The following is a 15838-nucleotide window of genomic DNA, read 5'->3' on the forward strand; positions in this document are numbered from 1 at the left end:
TCAGTTCATTATACTGGTGGCAATTAGGAAAATAAAAGAATATTTACTTTCTGTAATCTCAGCTTTAAAAAATATTTATCTTCAAGTTCATTTTTGCACATGAAAGATGAAACACAGTTATAGGCTCACTTTGATAAGGGGATGTAATTTTGGCATTTTCCTGCCAATAGATTCACCACATTAGTGCCCCCTAGAATGCTATATTTATTCTGCAGAAAGCTTTACCATACCTGAGCAAAGAGCCCTAGAAGCTTTATCTGATTGCAGCTGCCATTTTTGTTTGGTGTTCATAGCTTCCTGCTTGCAGTCTAGCCGTTATAGCTCAGATAACACATTCCTAAGGAAGGGGGGAGTGAGTTTTATGAATTCTCATGGGAGGGGGGAGCAGGGGAGGGGAGAGAGGAGAGAACTGTGCAGATTCTGGCCCCAGGACTGAAGGATTTGTCTGAGAGAGGAAGTCAGATACCCTAAGAACATGTTTGCAAAAAAGGAGACAAGAAATCCTGTTTCTTTTGATAGATGACTCAGCAGCATTACTAAGTGCTTATGGCTGTATTTATATAGACCTTTCTGATAAAGCTTACTTATTTTTTACCTTTCCTTCTCCTTTAACCTAAATTTTTCTGGACTACATATTTTACCACATTATAAGGGGCTGATATATCAACAGTTGAAATAGAATTGTTTCCCAATTTTGGACTATGGTTTCCAAAACTTGAATGTTCGATATCTATGCAGCACAAAAAATGTGAAAAACTCAAATGTAAAACTTTGACCTCTCAAAGCTTGTGAGTAGTGAAAATTCGATGTCACGTCACAAATGTTGTGCCCATGTCAAAATAATTTGCACCCGCATCAAAAGATGTTGCCGTTGCATCAAAAATTGTTGCGTGTCAAAAAAGTTGTGCTTCACAAATTTTTTGCTGTTTTGTGCATTTTTCAGAAGTTTTGCAAATTTTTTAGTGAAGCGAAATGGGCCAGACTCGCTCATCACTAATTGTGAGTTTATGTAAAAGTAATTGGGAAAAATGTAAAAAAAATTAGCAAACTGTCCAGTTTATCCGAACTGAAAAAACCCTCTAATTCTAAAATTGATGAATAAGCCTCCCCGCTAATACATGGTATCAGATTGCTACAAAAGAAGCCTCTTAGTCTCTCATTTCTCTAAATAATGCCTAATATGGCACAACCTTCTAGTACGGAGAATATTTCTAAAATGGGGCATTCTGACTGTAAAGCGTTTGCGAATCTGATAGGGACGTCATATAGAAAAATAATTTATTGTGTCTATCACGTATCCTGCAAGTGAAAGAGTTCACTGAGACATTTAAAATGCGCAACAAAAGCCTTCTGCTAAAACACCTACCATCTTTGCCGCTAATCATTGTATGCATCTACTAATTAAAAATGTATTAACCCATACTGACCTATCTATCCACTCACATACAGACCCATACTGACCTATCTATCCACTCCCTTACAGACCCATACTGACCTATCTATCCACTCACATACAGACCCATACTGACCTATCTATCCACTCACATACAGACCCATACTGACCTATCTATCCACTCACATACAGACCCATACTGACCTATCTATACACTCACATACAGACCCATACTGACCTATCTATCCACTCACATACAGACCCATACTGACCTATCTATCCACTCCCATACAGACCCATACTGACCTATCTATCCACTCACATACAGACCCATACTGACCTATCTATCCACTCACATACAGACCCATACTGACCTATCTATCCACTCACATACAGACCCATACTGACCTATCTATCCACTCACATACAGACCCATACTGACCTATCTATCCACTCACATACAGACCCATACTGACCTATCTATCCACTCACATACAGACCCACACTGACCTATCTATCCACTCACATACAGACCCACACTGACCTATCTATCAACTCACATACAGACCCATACTGACCTATCTATCCACTCACATACATAAACCATATATACTAACATCAATACTAACTGTAGATATTAGTATCACAATAGCCATGGATACTATACTTGTTCAAGAACCCATCCAGGCCCCTCTTATAGGCATTAACAGAATCTGCCATTACAACATCACTAGGAAGGTCCCCAACCTCACTGCCCTCACCAGTGGTGGGTTACTGCACCTGGGCAAACTCAGTGCCTTTTTATTATATATGAGGGTTTTATTTCAATGTTGTTTGAACTACTACTTTCAAGGCTTTGAACTACCATTTCATAATACATTTGTAGTAAATAAGAGTTTTGGTGTTTTCAAATCTGAAAGAATTACCTGCAGATGATTAATAATTGTGCAGTGTTCTCTCTGTATGGAATATACATGGCTGGATCTGTGCGTAGGAGCTGCAATGGCAAGATTTCCTGCAATGACAAATGAGACTGTTTAGTCCATGTGCTAATATCTAGTTTAGACAATAAAATATATGTTATATAGAGAATAATATTCCCTGCTATTATAAAATATAAAAGGACAATGCCACAGACCGTTTTTTTATACAGGTCATGGAATTTCAAAGAGCTTTGTAATATCCACGTATTTTACACCCAGGAATAGATTATTTTTTATAAAATGCTAGTTTAAATAGGTCAGGAGACACAAGTGACATTACTAAGGATACATTTTGTGTTTTGCATGGCCCTTGTGTATTATTAAATATTTCTTGAAATTATTTGAATGGGTCATTTTTATATTTCCAATTATCCTTAGGGGCACATTTACTAACCCACGAATCCGAATCCGAATTGGAAAAATTCCGATTGGAAAACAAACATTTTGCAACTTTTTCGTATTTTTTGCGATTTTTTCGGAGCCTTTACGACTTTTCGGAAATTGTCGCGACTTTTTCGTTACCAATACGATTTGCGCGAAAAAACGCGACTTTTTTGTAGCCATTACGATGCGCTCGTATCTTGTCGCGACTTTTTCGTATTGAGCGCTCGTAAGCGGCGGGCGAAACTTTCAGACCCTTAGTCTTGCTTTACACTGATCGACATTATTAATTGCTGAGTTTGTCCTGGGCTACTTTAAGAAGTAGGTAGAAGAACATGGGAGCCATATACTAAGCGCAGGGGGAGGGGGCGCTTAGTATATATATATATATATATATATATATAGACACTCGAGGGCCTGTGTGTCTAGGATGCTAGCTTTAGGATTTGCCATGGATATGTATAGGTTTGGTACCTATGGCAGCATTAGACCAAAATACAGCCCTGGCAATGGGTGCAATGTGCCATTTTTTTTCCACTTTGCAACAGCCATACGAGACTTCAGAACAGAACCTGCATTTACTCCATGAATACATTGCTATCTGCGTTTGGCAGCAATGTTTTCATCAGAGGTGGGGTAAGGCATGTAGGTGTCCCTGTATTTACTACCTGTCCTATGGCAGCTGCACACTAGATTTCCAGTTGACTCTTTTTTCTTGGTGGGCTCTTGGAGCAAAACACTGAATGTAGTTCTTGCTCATATGTGCCTTCCTTTGGCAACAATTATTGTTTAATGGTATTTCCAAATAAGAGCATTCTGCCTTGGGCCGTACTCCATGGCTGGATGAGCTGGCATTTAGCCAACATACAGTATCATTTGGATCTAAATAAGCAAAACTGTTCAAATGTACTTAATTTCACACTTGACTGGATTTGGAAGCCGATTTAAAATAACTTTATTATCTCAATAAGTAAGGAATAAGATTTTTAAAACATAAATGGTTATTGAATTTACAACACATCTTAGTTAATGGGGACATAATCCCTCACAGCATTCTCCAACATATTATCAAGAGTCCATGCATGATGGGAGGTGTAGTCCAGTAAACAAAGGGCAACACTACACAATCCTATCAGCTCTATTTACAATTAAAATTCCATTCTTGTTTTCATACAATCATGATTAAACACAGCATGTGGTGGCCAAATCAGGCCCAGATCCGCTCATTTTGGCGACCATGCCAAAGCAGATCTTGCTGTGTATAGCTACCTTAAAGCTACTAAGCCCTAATGTGCATAAAAAACCCACAATCACTGCATTTAGCTGTTTTACTTTATAGAGGAAACCAATTGTATGTTATTAGGATGTTTCTTAATTTTCAGCAATTGTGTGCCCACAAAGTGTAAAAGACAGCCACGGTCACCTTGCTAGCATAGAAGATGGTTTTGCACTACCCAGGAGCAGCTGAGCCCAGAAGGATGGTCAAGAGTGCGAAATTGTTTCCCTTAGTACTTATTCAAAGAGAACTTGCATCCAAGATCTGACTGGCCCAAAGGTGGTAACTACAGGGTTTTGTTATGGTCTGCCCTCACTGGCGCTCCCTAACTTGCTCCGTTAAAGGCCTGTGGCAATGCAGTGCAGGGTACAAAGTGCATAAAAAATGGCAGATTGTGGTTTGTTGCACTTTTCACCTTGCCCTGCACTTGATTTCACGTGATTCCTGTCACGAGTTACATTTTGATGTGATGGCTGGCCATACATATCTGCCCATATATTGGCCCAGCCAAACTTCCTCCCTGATAGATATTTGGGCAAATCTTGGCACCTTTAAAAATCCCATAGTTCAAAGGCCAGATTGGCTTGTTGATGTGGTGCTCTCCTGACAACCTCATTGGGTTTTTTTACCATCCTATCGTTGGTCCAAGAGCCAAATGATTAGATCAGCCCTTAATGGCCCAGCATATAGGTGGCACACAACAATGTGAGGATCTTCCATGCCTTTATTCCATCATATACAAAATTTCAACCATTGTTTATGGTGGAAAAAATGCAGGGGAAATCACTGTATTGCAGAGTCCTTTGCACCGGTCAAATTTGTTCTGTTCAGGCTGTTGATGGGGTGATGATCTCTTAAGACTAAGCACCGGACTGTACATTTAAAGGAACCTGGGTGTGTGGTTGTAGACTAGCATATGTTACCAGTATATAGGCGGACAAATGACACAAAGATCTGCTCATTTGGCAACCTCCTATATTGGTCAAAGATTAAATTATAGTGCCACAATCAATTTAGGTACAGACATGCTCCTGTACATGGTTGCTAATGACTCCATCTTGCCTCTTCTGCTAAACAGTGCATGCCTAGTTCACACCTACTCCTACTTACAATACCCTGGAGCTAGCACCACCCTAGCTTAGGATTTCCACAGTAGGTTCAATAAATAGTTGCACCTGCAGGGCCAGAACTAGGGGAAGGCAGAAGAGAAACTTGCCAAGGGCAGAATGGTGGGGGGCGCTAGGCACATACCCCTTCTGCTTGCCTACCCTGTGTTCTGGCCCTTCTTTAGCTCCTCATCAGCCCAGGACAACGCTTTGTCCCACTTCTTTCCTAACCCACAAGTTGTATTTTACTCATTCTGTTCACCTCTATCTTAACTACTATCACAAACAAGAACTCCATGATGTTACCCACTAATGAAAAATCACCTGGGGCAAATACACAAAGTGTATGAGTGAAATAAAACCCGGGAATACAAAGAGAAATAGCTGAAAAATATTTGTAAAAAGTAGAATAAGTATAGGATCTATTATCTGGAATAGTTGGGACCTGAAGTTTTACAGATAAAGGGTCTGAAGTTGGGATCACCATAACTTAAGTCTACTGAAACACTAAACAAAACCCAATATTATTACCATCAGTATGGATTCATGAAGCTGAGTTACCATTAAGTAAAAGCTACTGTTTCATTATTACAGAGAAAAAAGAAGGCACTTTTATAAATTAAAATGATTTGCTTAAAATGAACTCTAAGGCAGATGGCCTTACTATAATTAAAAGCTTTCCAGATAACGGGTTTCTGGATGAGGTATCCCATACCTGTACCAATATCTAATATCTGATATGTCACTACATAATATTTGTATACACGTTTATTCATTTATTAATTAATAACACAAATCTAGCACTTGTGTGTTCTCTGCAAGAAATCAGTGTTATTAGGCACACTTCCAAAAAAAAGGAATGTCTGCAAAAATGGGAAAAATCCTAAAAACGTTAAAATCAATAAAAGGATGTATTTTTTTGATGTATGTGTAGCTAAAAAAAATTATGACATTTCCTTTCCCGGCACAGATTAGAAAAATGCAACTTTCTTTGGCCATTGGAAAACAATATACGTAGTATTAACACTGCGCTAAAAGTAATGGAAGTGGAAAACAATATACGTAGTATTAACACTGCGCTAAAAGTAATGGAAGTGGAAAACAATATACGTAGTATTAACACTGCGCTAAAAGTAGTCACGTGGTCGTTTGTGGAGTACGGGACGGACGGAAAGTAACCTTTGCTATCAGCACGAAGGGAGAGAGTACGGAGCAGGAAACAGCGTGTTATGCACTTTGAAACTTGAGACACGGTGAGTGCATCCAGTAGCAGGGAAGTTATTTAAACACCAGTACAGGCTTCACGATCCTTGGCCATTTGTTTTGGAACAGGGAGAAGATTGTTACATAGTGCTGCTGTGGCGTGGAGGTCTGGAACAAGCGCACCTGTGGTGAACTTTTTTTCTTTGGCCATTGCTTTAGTGCTACTCTATCACTTTCAAACAACCATCTGCTGTCATGTTAAACAGATTAGTGTTTTTACTTGGTATGAGAAGTGCTGATACTCAGCATCATGATTTTCTTTTGGCAGCCTTAAATGACCCTTTTAAAATTCCCTTTTAATATATACATATATAGATTGCGGTGTTTGAAATTCACATATTAAAAAGATTATTCTATAAAGTACAACAGAAAATTGTCACTTACCTACAATGGCTGGAGCTTGTACATGCTGTATCTCCTGTGCTTAGAAGAGGCTATGATTGTGTAATCCTTACCATAAAATGTGCTCGGTGAGAGGAGTGATGATTTGGAGAGTTTGCAGTCGCTTTCGGTATGTTTCTGCTGTTAGATCTGTATTGCAGCCAGAGGCTGGAGTTGTGCAGCTGCAGGAGATAAAGGGGGGAGGCTGATGGCACGAGAGTAAATATGATATTGCAAGAGATGGAACTGCAAATTGTTAGGGGGTGGGAAGTAATATGATGGGGTATACTGGGGTCAATAAACTGCAGCCCTTCAACTGCCATACATCGATAACCTCAACACATGGGTGAGTTTTTAAGTATTAAGCTCTAAACTCACATATAGATAAATCTGTCCCCTAATGTATGTAAATATGGCACGCTGAGCCAGTGGTGTAATGATATTCCCACTAACTAACTAGAGTGTTAAATAAACTATTATTCCGGTATTTTATTTCAACCAAACCAGATATGTCTCATCTCGTTCAACGGCTGAAATATCACAATGACTGTATATTGCTCCTAGTGTCCATTATTCCTTTATCCCTGAGGTTATCCTATTGTGTATGATTAAGGGCCTGGTTGATCTGAAATGCTTTAGTATATGGAGACTTTGTGCTTGTGCCTCAAGATGTATTTACATTTTTTGCAATAAAGGCTCTACATATGAAAAAGCAATAGGAGGTGTGTTTGGCTGTAACAGGAAATTCCCTTGGTTTACACTCTGACTATAATTATTTTGTACTTTGTAGCACATTCTCCTCTCATTTCCCATTTGATTATTATGCCAAATGGTACAGAAGAAAAGGACTATCCAATGAGTTCTAAAACCCATGTTATGAATTCCTGCACTGAGGGTTTCCGACCTCTTTGTTTTGCTATCTGAGAATAAAATGGTTTGCAAAATGCCAGTAGCACTAATTCAATAAAGCACTATAATTTTAAATAAAAATGCCTTTCATTTTAATTTTAAGGCTTCCTGTCCTTACTTTAAATAAACTCGCATTTTTAAAACACTTGAATTTCTGCTTATTTATTAAAAAATCCGAATATAAAAAACCTGCTTAAAAAAAAACACACACAAGCGAAGATCATACTCCCTTAAGTAATAAAAGGTACTAAGTTTGCCCAGGTGCAGTAACCCATAGCAACCAATAACATGTGACCAGTAAATTTTACCTGGTGATTGGTTGCTATGACTTACTGCTAATGGGCAAACATAGTGCCTTATATTACATAACCCCCATAACGTTCTATTTGTAGTTAAATTGGGTTGAAAAAAGACCAAAGTTCATCAAGTTCAACCCCTCCAAACAAACCCCTACTGCACACAATTACATACGTAGTAAAAAATGAAAGGAAAATGCCGCTCAGTCTCATTGCTAGAGTTTATGAGAACATGCTCCTCAAACAGTTCACACTATTGGGGTCAGGTCTCCTCCGGGTGCAAGCCAACAAGGTTCCTTAAATGCCAATATTGAAGAGAAATGCAGCAACTTTCAGATCAGATCCCATAAAAAGTATTATATCTTGGTATAAATTAAAACATGAGCAGCACCCGCTACTACCAGACAGGGTTGGGGCATCCACACCCTTAATCAAAGGCATGATCAGGGGCGGGAACATCAGAAACATTTAAGGCAGCTGCTCATATCTATACTTATTAATGTATGCCAAGAAATAATATTTTTTATGGGATTTGGTCAGGAAGTTTCTCATTTAGCTAAATTGGATTGAAAAAGACCAAAGTCCATCAATTAATTTTCAATGAGGCTAATGATCTCAAATATTTGAATATATATGAAAAAAATAAAATTAAGTGGTTAGACACTATTTCTACAGAAACTTCTAGGATACCTCTAAGACAGTGATCCACAACCAGTGGCTCATGAGCAACATGTTGCTCACCAACCCCTCGGATGTAGCTGTAAGATGAGATCATGCATAGAAGCTACCAAATAGCCAATCACAGCACTTATTTGACATCCCCAAGTCTTTTTACATTTGACTGTGGCTCATGAGTAAGAAAGGTTGGGGATCCCTGCACTAAGATGTACTGTATGGGCCAAACATAATAACATAAACAGGTCTCCAGTGGCAGAAACATGATCCATACTGCACAAAAAATTACTGAATTTACCTTTTTGCATTAAAAAAAACAGTATTCTTTAATTTCACTAAATAGTTTCCAAATCCCAATATATATTTGTGAAACAAAGGGAAAGCTTTCTAAGATCAGTCCTTTGCTATGATTAACTAATGAATCCGTATTATTGTCACTAATCTGTGCTCATACATTAGAATCATTTATACATGCAGGTTCAACTGAGGTCTAAACTGCTACAAAGGAAAAATATGAATTGCGATTTCAAACAGTACGACAGATATATATTTATGGGCCTCTCTAGATTTTTCAAAAGCTGTCTTTATTCATTAATTGAAAAAATGTACTAATTAATAAAGTACGAGGATTATAAAACAGCATTACTGTTACGTTTTAAATTTAAAGACTAATGGGTGTGAGTGTATCATTGAAGCAAGGATCTCATAACCAATCTATATTTTATATATATAAATATAATCTTATATTATTTATTATTGTAGGCCAGACACAAGTCTAAAGACACAAGTCTAAAGACACAAATCTATTTCTCACATCTAAAGGTGAACTAAACTCTAATGCTTACTTTTATAATTAGTGCAGAATCTTCTTTTAATCATTATATAAAAAGCTGAGTGAGGTGATTATCATTCCCAGCATTTAACAGGAGGAGGCAGGGATACTGTTCTGTTTGTAGAAGACCTGTTCCATCCATGACGTAGAGCTAAGTTAAAGCATAAGAAGGGCTGTAGTATGTAGTATATGGACTTTGGTGAGTCCTGGGAAGTCCCTAAATTGTTACTTCTAGACGGGTCAGCCCTGAGTTCGACCAAGGAAGTAACTGGGATAGTCCCTAGCAAATGACATTAAAGTGGTACATTTATTCAGTTAGGTTGAGCTTGCAGGTGGGTACAGAAGATTTTTTTAAATTCAACCATCCAACTGCAACAATCCCAGGATCCTAAGTCATTAATGAGCCTGCTTTCCAACTTTGTAGATGCCTGCCTTAGTGTCTGGAGCTACAGGTGCACCCATTTAGGCACCAATCAGTGGTGTGACCCATATCCTCTAAATCAGCAATTGTTAAGTAGTGATCAGCAAGTCAACAAATTGCCGGCCTACACCCAACTCTAACCGCCCTCTCCTTACCTGAACCTAACCCAGATCCCAATGTGCCATGATTTGTAAACATGCAACATTATAAATCTAAGCAACGTGTGATAAAAAGGTAGTGAGAAGATTCTGTGTTGGATGAGGGTCCACTGTAGTGGGTTGGGTCAGAGGGAGAGCCAGGTCCACCATCTGCCTATGACCCATGGTGGTGCAATTTGATGGACAGACTCTTACCTCCAAGTCTAATTTACCCGTGTGTCCACCCACCTCGTTTAACACTTATTTTAATTTTTTTTCCCTTCAGTCATAAAATGCTCATCATACGTAACATGCAATCTTCATCCACTACCCACTAAAAACATTGTTAACCAAATTACAATTATGTGACAGTTGTCTACAAACATAATTGTTACATACATTTTTCACATTGTTCATACAAAAAATGTTGGCACTTAAGGGAAAAGACCGATGTGATCATGTAACTTATGGCAAACTCAAACCCCAAGGAAGTATCCTATCTAGGCGTGCTCCTCTGCCTATAACAGCCACATCTGGCCTTGTGCCTGGCCCTCAGCTACTCAGGTGTCACAAGGACTTACCACACAAAAATCCAATGACTCCCACAGGTGCAGAGGTGCACAGTCATGCCAAAAGTATATAACAGAAAGGAGCCAGAAAGGACAGAGCTCAATGTAGTCAGACAGGCTGGGGTAGAACCAGATAGGAATAATAGAATCGTAAAACAAACTCAGAGTCAGGAACTAGCTGGGGTCCCAGGAAATAACACAGAGACCCTCCAATAAAAATATTCTCTGCTCTGTGCTGTGTACATTGAGCCCCCTGTTCTTTTCTTATGCTGCTGTCACAGGAGGCCTTAAACAAAAACCATCTCAGTCTCCAGTATAAATGCAAGCTCCCTATGTCAAATACCAGCAGGATGACTGATGTAATTCTAGGTAAGTGGATGATGAATATTCTTGTTTCGGAAATTAAAACTGGGTGCCTTCAGGGTACAAACTGGAGAGTTTTGTTGAAGAATAATTTCTCCGTAATAAAAACTCTGCAAAGCGTTCAAAGTTCAATATTCTTTTTAGAAAAAGAAATAACATACAAATTACTAACTTTGGGACTAAATAATAGTGGATGATGCCATTTATTTTTCATACTGTGAAAGAAACACATTTCAGATTCCGACTGTTCCATATAAAATGTAGAAGAAATGTACTAACTCTATGAAAAATGCTTTTAAATGCTGCATTATTGTTTGAGATTAATAAGATTTTAAGATGGGAAAATCTCTTTAGAGTGTGCTTATCAGGCTCACTAAATATCCATGGTTACATGGTAAGATACGTTCTAGGCTTTGAAAAATGTCTTTAATTATTTTGAATGTGATTATTTGACATTTTTCCAGCAGAGAGAAAAACATCTTCATAATTGTTTTCTTTTCTTTTTTTTTGTATTTTTCTCTAGTGATATTTTTTATTTTTATTGATCTCAGAGACTTTTGTTGCACAATTTGTAGCTCTCACTTTGATATTTAAATGTAAAATATATATGGTGTAACATCCATCATTTTTCTAAAGATCATATAATAATGTGAATTCCTATAGGACACCAGCATCCCAGTAGTAGAGTTGCTAGCTTTAAAAAATGAGAAAAGTATAATTATTTAACCAAAAACAGAGGTTCAGTGCTCTTCCAACTGCCCACAAGAACAGTGAAGATTTGCCCATGGATTTAATAGTATAAGAGCTTGGGAGTAGCTGTATTTGTTGCATTGATGGTTCGGAATGCCTTTACCTCCTTACATAAGGCACGGCAAAGGCTAGGAGGGTCCATCAAAATGGTCCACAATGGTCAACCAGGCAGGACCAGAACTAGGGGTAGGCAGAAGGGGCTTATGCCTAGGGGGGGCAATAGGCCCATACCTCTTCTACTCCCCTATTCTGTGCCCTCGCATCCCCCCCCCCTTAATCCCCACAGTCCGCTCGCTATTGATCCTGGAGCAGTTGTTGCGCTTGTCCCACTCCGCTCACTGTCAGCGTGCTGCCGGCTAGGCCCGGTACCACAACCAGAGCAATAACGCTATAAGTGGCACAGTGAGACCAATTTTGTTCATTTTGACCATCACCATTAAAAAACATTTGTGTATGCGGTCCTTGATAGACTGCAGGATTTAACTGGCACACAGAGTGGTTGCTATGGTCAGGATTAAAAGCCTTGTGGATTTCAGTCTGTACTCATTCACTGCCTGCACTACCCCTTGCTGGCTTGATGAGGACAAGGATGAACTCTGTAGATACAGGTTTGATTGCTGCTGGGCATTTTAATAAAAGATGTCATAAGGTTTATGGCAAAAATGTCCACATCTGGATGCTATGTGTGGTCATAATCTATACTGCAAAACACAAAGTTGCCTTCATTTGTCAGATCTTGGATTGTAGGTTGGCTAATCCAGTGATGCATAAAACAGTCTCCCCATCAAAAAAATGGGTGCAATCTTTGCATTTTGCACCCTGTCCTGTACCTTGCCAAAGGTCTGTTTTTTGCCCCTTACTGCCCTTGCACTTGCATTCATGGTCTCTGTTAATGACCCCTACAATCTTCATGTGGAGTCCTGCTTTCATTTATTAGGGAGACAAGGATCAAAAAAACATGGTGCAAGGCCCCACTATCCATACCAAGCTACAGCGAGCGTATAAAGGACATGTAAGTAAGATATCAAGAGGGAGAAAGCCTAGATGTCTCCACTGCAATTAGTTAATACAGTGCTGCTGAATGCAGGCAGCCTTGTATTCAGTGGGAGGGGGCAGGTCTCTGAGCTCCATTTTCAAAGTGCAGGACAAGGCAAAAAACGCAAAAAAAACATGGCAGATTGACACCCATGTTTTGCCGCTGGCACTCTGTTCTGTATATAATAAATTATGTGTTTAGCATCCTTACTACCTCTAATATCCCTAGTGATTCATTTTTCTGCTTTGGTTGATCTGGCCATCTCTTCATCCTGTTGATGTGAAGTGTTGGTGTTTTTATTCTTGCACATTTGCACCATATGCATTCTGACCCTGGTATCTACTATTAATTTGATATACTTTTTTGTTTTCTACATATGTTCAGCCAATATACACCATCTTATCTTAATGTTCTATATTCTATGCCAAGACAGTAGCCTTCCATATGGTAAGACAAAAGTGGAAGCATTTTTTCACCCCTCATCATAGCAGAGCAGTTTAAGCTAAGGCTTATGTCTCATAGGCAGTAGTCTTACATAGGCTGGAAAAAATGCAGTTTCTGCACCACCACTATTCATTAGAGGGAGCCAACCTTCTACCTTAATGGTCATGGTGCCCATTGTGAGCACTTACCTTGATGCACTCACCCTAAGCACTGGTCCTAAATACCCAGGATTGAGGAAGTGATGTCACTTCCAGTAGTGAGTGACATCACTTTTGTACCTATATAAATATGCCCCTGGCCCTACCCTGTTTCGCCGAAAATAGGACATCCTCCGAAAGTAAGGCACCCCCCCCCCCCCGATTTTTCACCCCCTATGGAAAATAAGGCACCCCCCGAAAATAAGACACCCACATAGGGCTGGGCAATAAATCTCGCCCAAACAATGGAATAAATGTGTACTGTATTCTTCTTCATGGAAAAATAAGACATCCCCTGAAAATAAGACCTAGTGCATATTTTGGAGCTTAAAAAAATAAAAGACAGTGTCTTATTTTCGGGGAAACACGGTATATAGCATGTAATTGCTGATAGAGAGGGGCACCAGATTCATGTGTTTGAGAATAATTTTTCTTGGTTTTTTTTTTAAACTCACTATGAAAACAGAAACATTGTGCAATACAAAGCCAATTGAGCAGTACTCAAGTGACTATTCAAGCATTTGCACTCCACTGCATTTTTCTAAAAGCACCATGCACAATGTCCTAATGTTTGACCTATATTCGAATTAATATTGGGGTAGGAAATATTATGTAATGCATAAAAATACATCAAACAAGCACATTGTGGCCTTATTTGAGTTTATATAGACTTATGCCTGCATTTGATTTAATAAAAAATACCATATATCTCTGAGGCCCACCAACCCTTTCCTCATGAAAACCAATGCTTTATTTAGAATCTCAGTCTTTCTCCTAGCAGTTCTAAAATATTACTAGGGACCATTCAAAAGAGAAAACTGAACAGAGATAATGGACAAATGCAAATCTCTATATTTATATTACATTTTTAACCATTGAAACAAACATTGCCTGTCCATTTTGTCAAATCATTTCCACCTTTTAAGTTCCCACCCATATGAATTAAATAAAGAAAAATGAAAATATCAAATGTTAAAAGGTATTTTACAAATTTTAATTACACGGCTCATTATATCACATTATAGATCTACGCTTAACTGGATAAGAAGATGGAATTTTTTTTTTCAAGAACTATTTTGACAAATGTGAAATTGCTGCAATTATTATCTAGGTGCTGCTCAATTCAGAATTATTACTGCAGAAGTGCACAGTTAAACATCATGCCCTTTTCCAATTTTAACAATGCACCCTGTGCAGGAAGACTTTATAAATTATTAGTGACAGTGAACCAAATTAATTTTACATACACACAGTAATATGGTGGATGACATTTGTCATACTCGACGTTGGAAGCTGAGGATATAAAAACAGATAGGTCTGGAATATGCATTGTCTTTGGCTGTCTAGAAAGGGACCTCCTATTAAAATTTTACTTATACAAGTATGACATTTTTTTAGGCAAAAATTCAATATCCAGATAGCTCCATATTACAGAAAGGGCATTTTAAGTAAATTATCATCATTTATTTATATTATTTCCTTTTAATAATAAAACAGTACCTTGTACTTGATGGTAACTAAGCTGAATGAAACCATATTGGTGTCAAAGTAATCCATTTGGGTTTATGTAATGTTTAAATCATAGTAGATTTAAGGTATGGGGATCTAAATTACAGTAAGCCCCCCTGATCCAGTAAACTCCAGGTACCAAGCGTTCTGGGTGTTAAAGGGTGCAGTTAAGAACAGTTAACATTGCTTAAGTTGGCCATACAAGGGTCAATAAAAGTTGCTGAATCAGTCCCTCCAGACCGAGGATTAAATACAAATCTTACTTTAATACCCAGATACAGGGGTAACAAAAGAGAATATAAGAGACTTCCTCCATACCAGTGACAGTCACATATCAATTGCAGCAATATTACAGACCTCTCTGCACAGATAACTGTGTGTGTACAGGCACATAGATTCCTGTATGTTGGAATCACAGACACCTCTCTGTCTCTCAGTCAGAGCTCTCCTATAGACTGACAACGATTAGCCAGGCTTTCAGGCTTCTTGATTAGTCAGCTGAGTCTAATTTGTCTCACCTGGTCAGCCTGTAGCACTTACTCTGCTATAGCCAGTCTATGTATTTGTAAAGCTAATGCCACACGTTGCGTATGGCAAGCTAAAAACAGTTGCCAAAAATGCACTTAAACCTCCCCCTACCTGTGCCTGCACCCAAATGAATTGAATACTCTTAGGTGCCGGCACATGTAGCCGATACCCACCTAAAAACGTGAGAGAATGCAAAGTCTTGCATTTTTATGCAGATTTCAGCTACATGTGCCTGCACCCAAGCGTATTTAATTCATTCGGGTGCAGGAACAGGTAGGAGCGTATGGAGCATATTTTCAGCAAGCGTTTTTAGGTTAATGCCACATGTAGCTTATTATTGGCAAGCTGAAAAATGTTTGCAGAGAATATGCCCCTATGCTTAAAAATCC

The 15838-nt window shown here is 38.6% G+C and overlaps 1 long non-coding RNA gene across 1 annotated transcript; it reads right to left on the reverse strand.

Moving 5' to 3' along the window:
• Positions 1-2: 2 nt before the first annotated feature.
• On the reverse strand, positions 3-15318 carry LOC116412449. Its single transcript, XR_004223703.1, has 4 exons — positions 15279-15318; positions 6787-6965; positions 2320-2408; positions 3-13 (listed from the first exon to the last, which is right to left on the reverse strand). It is a non-coding gene; the product is annotated as an uncharacterized LOC116412449 (long non-coding RNA).
• Positions 15319-15838: the final 520 nt, after the last annotated feature.

Source organism: Xenopus tropicalis, chromosome 7, assembly GCF_000004195.4.
Source record: "Xenopus tropicalis strain Nigerian chromosome 7, UCB_Xtro_10.0, whole genome shotgun sequence".
NCBI classification, from domain to species: Eukaryota; Metazoa; Chordata; class Amphibia; order Anura; family Pipidae; genus Xenopus; species Xenopus tropicalis.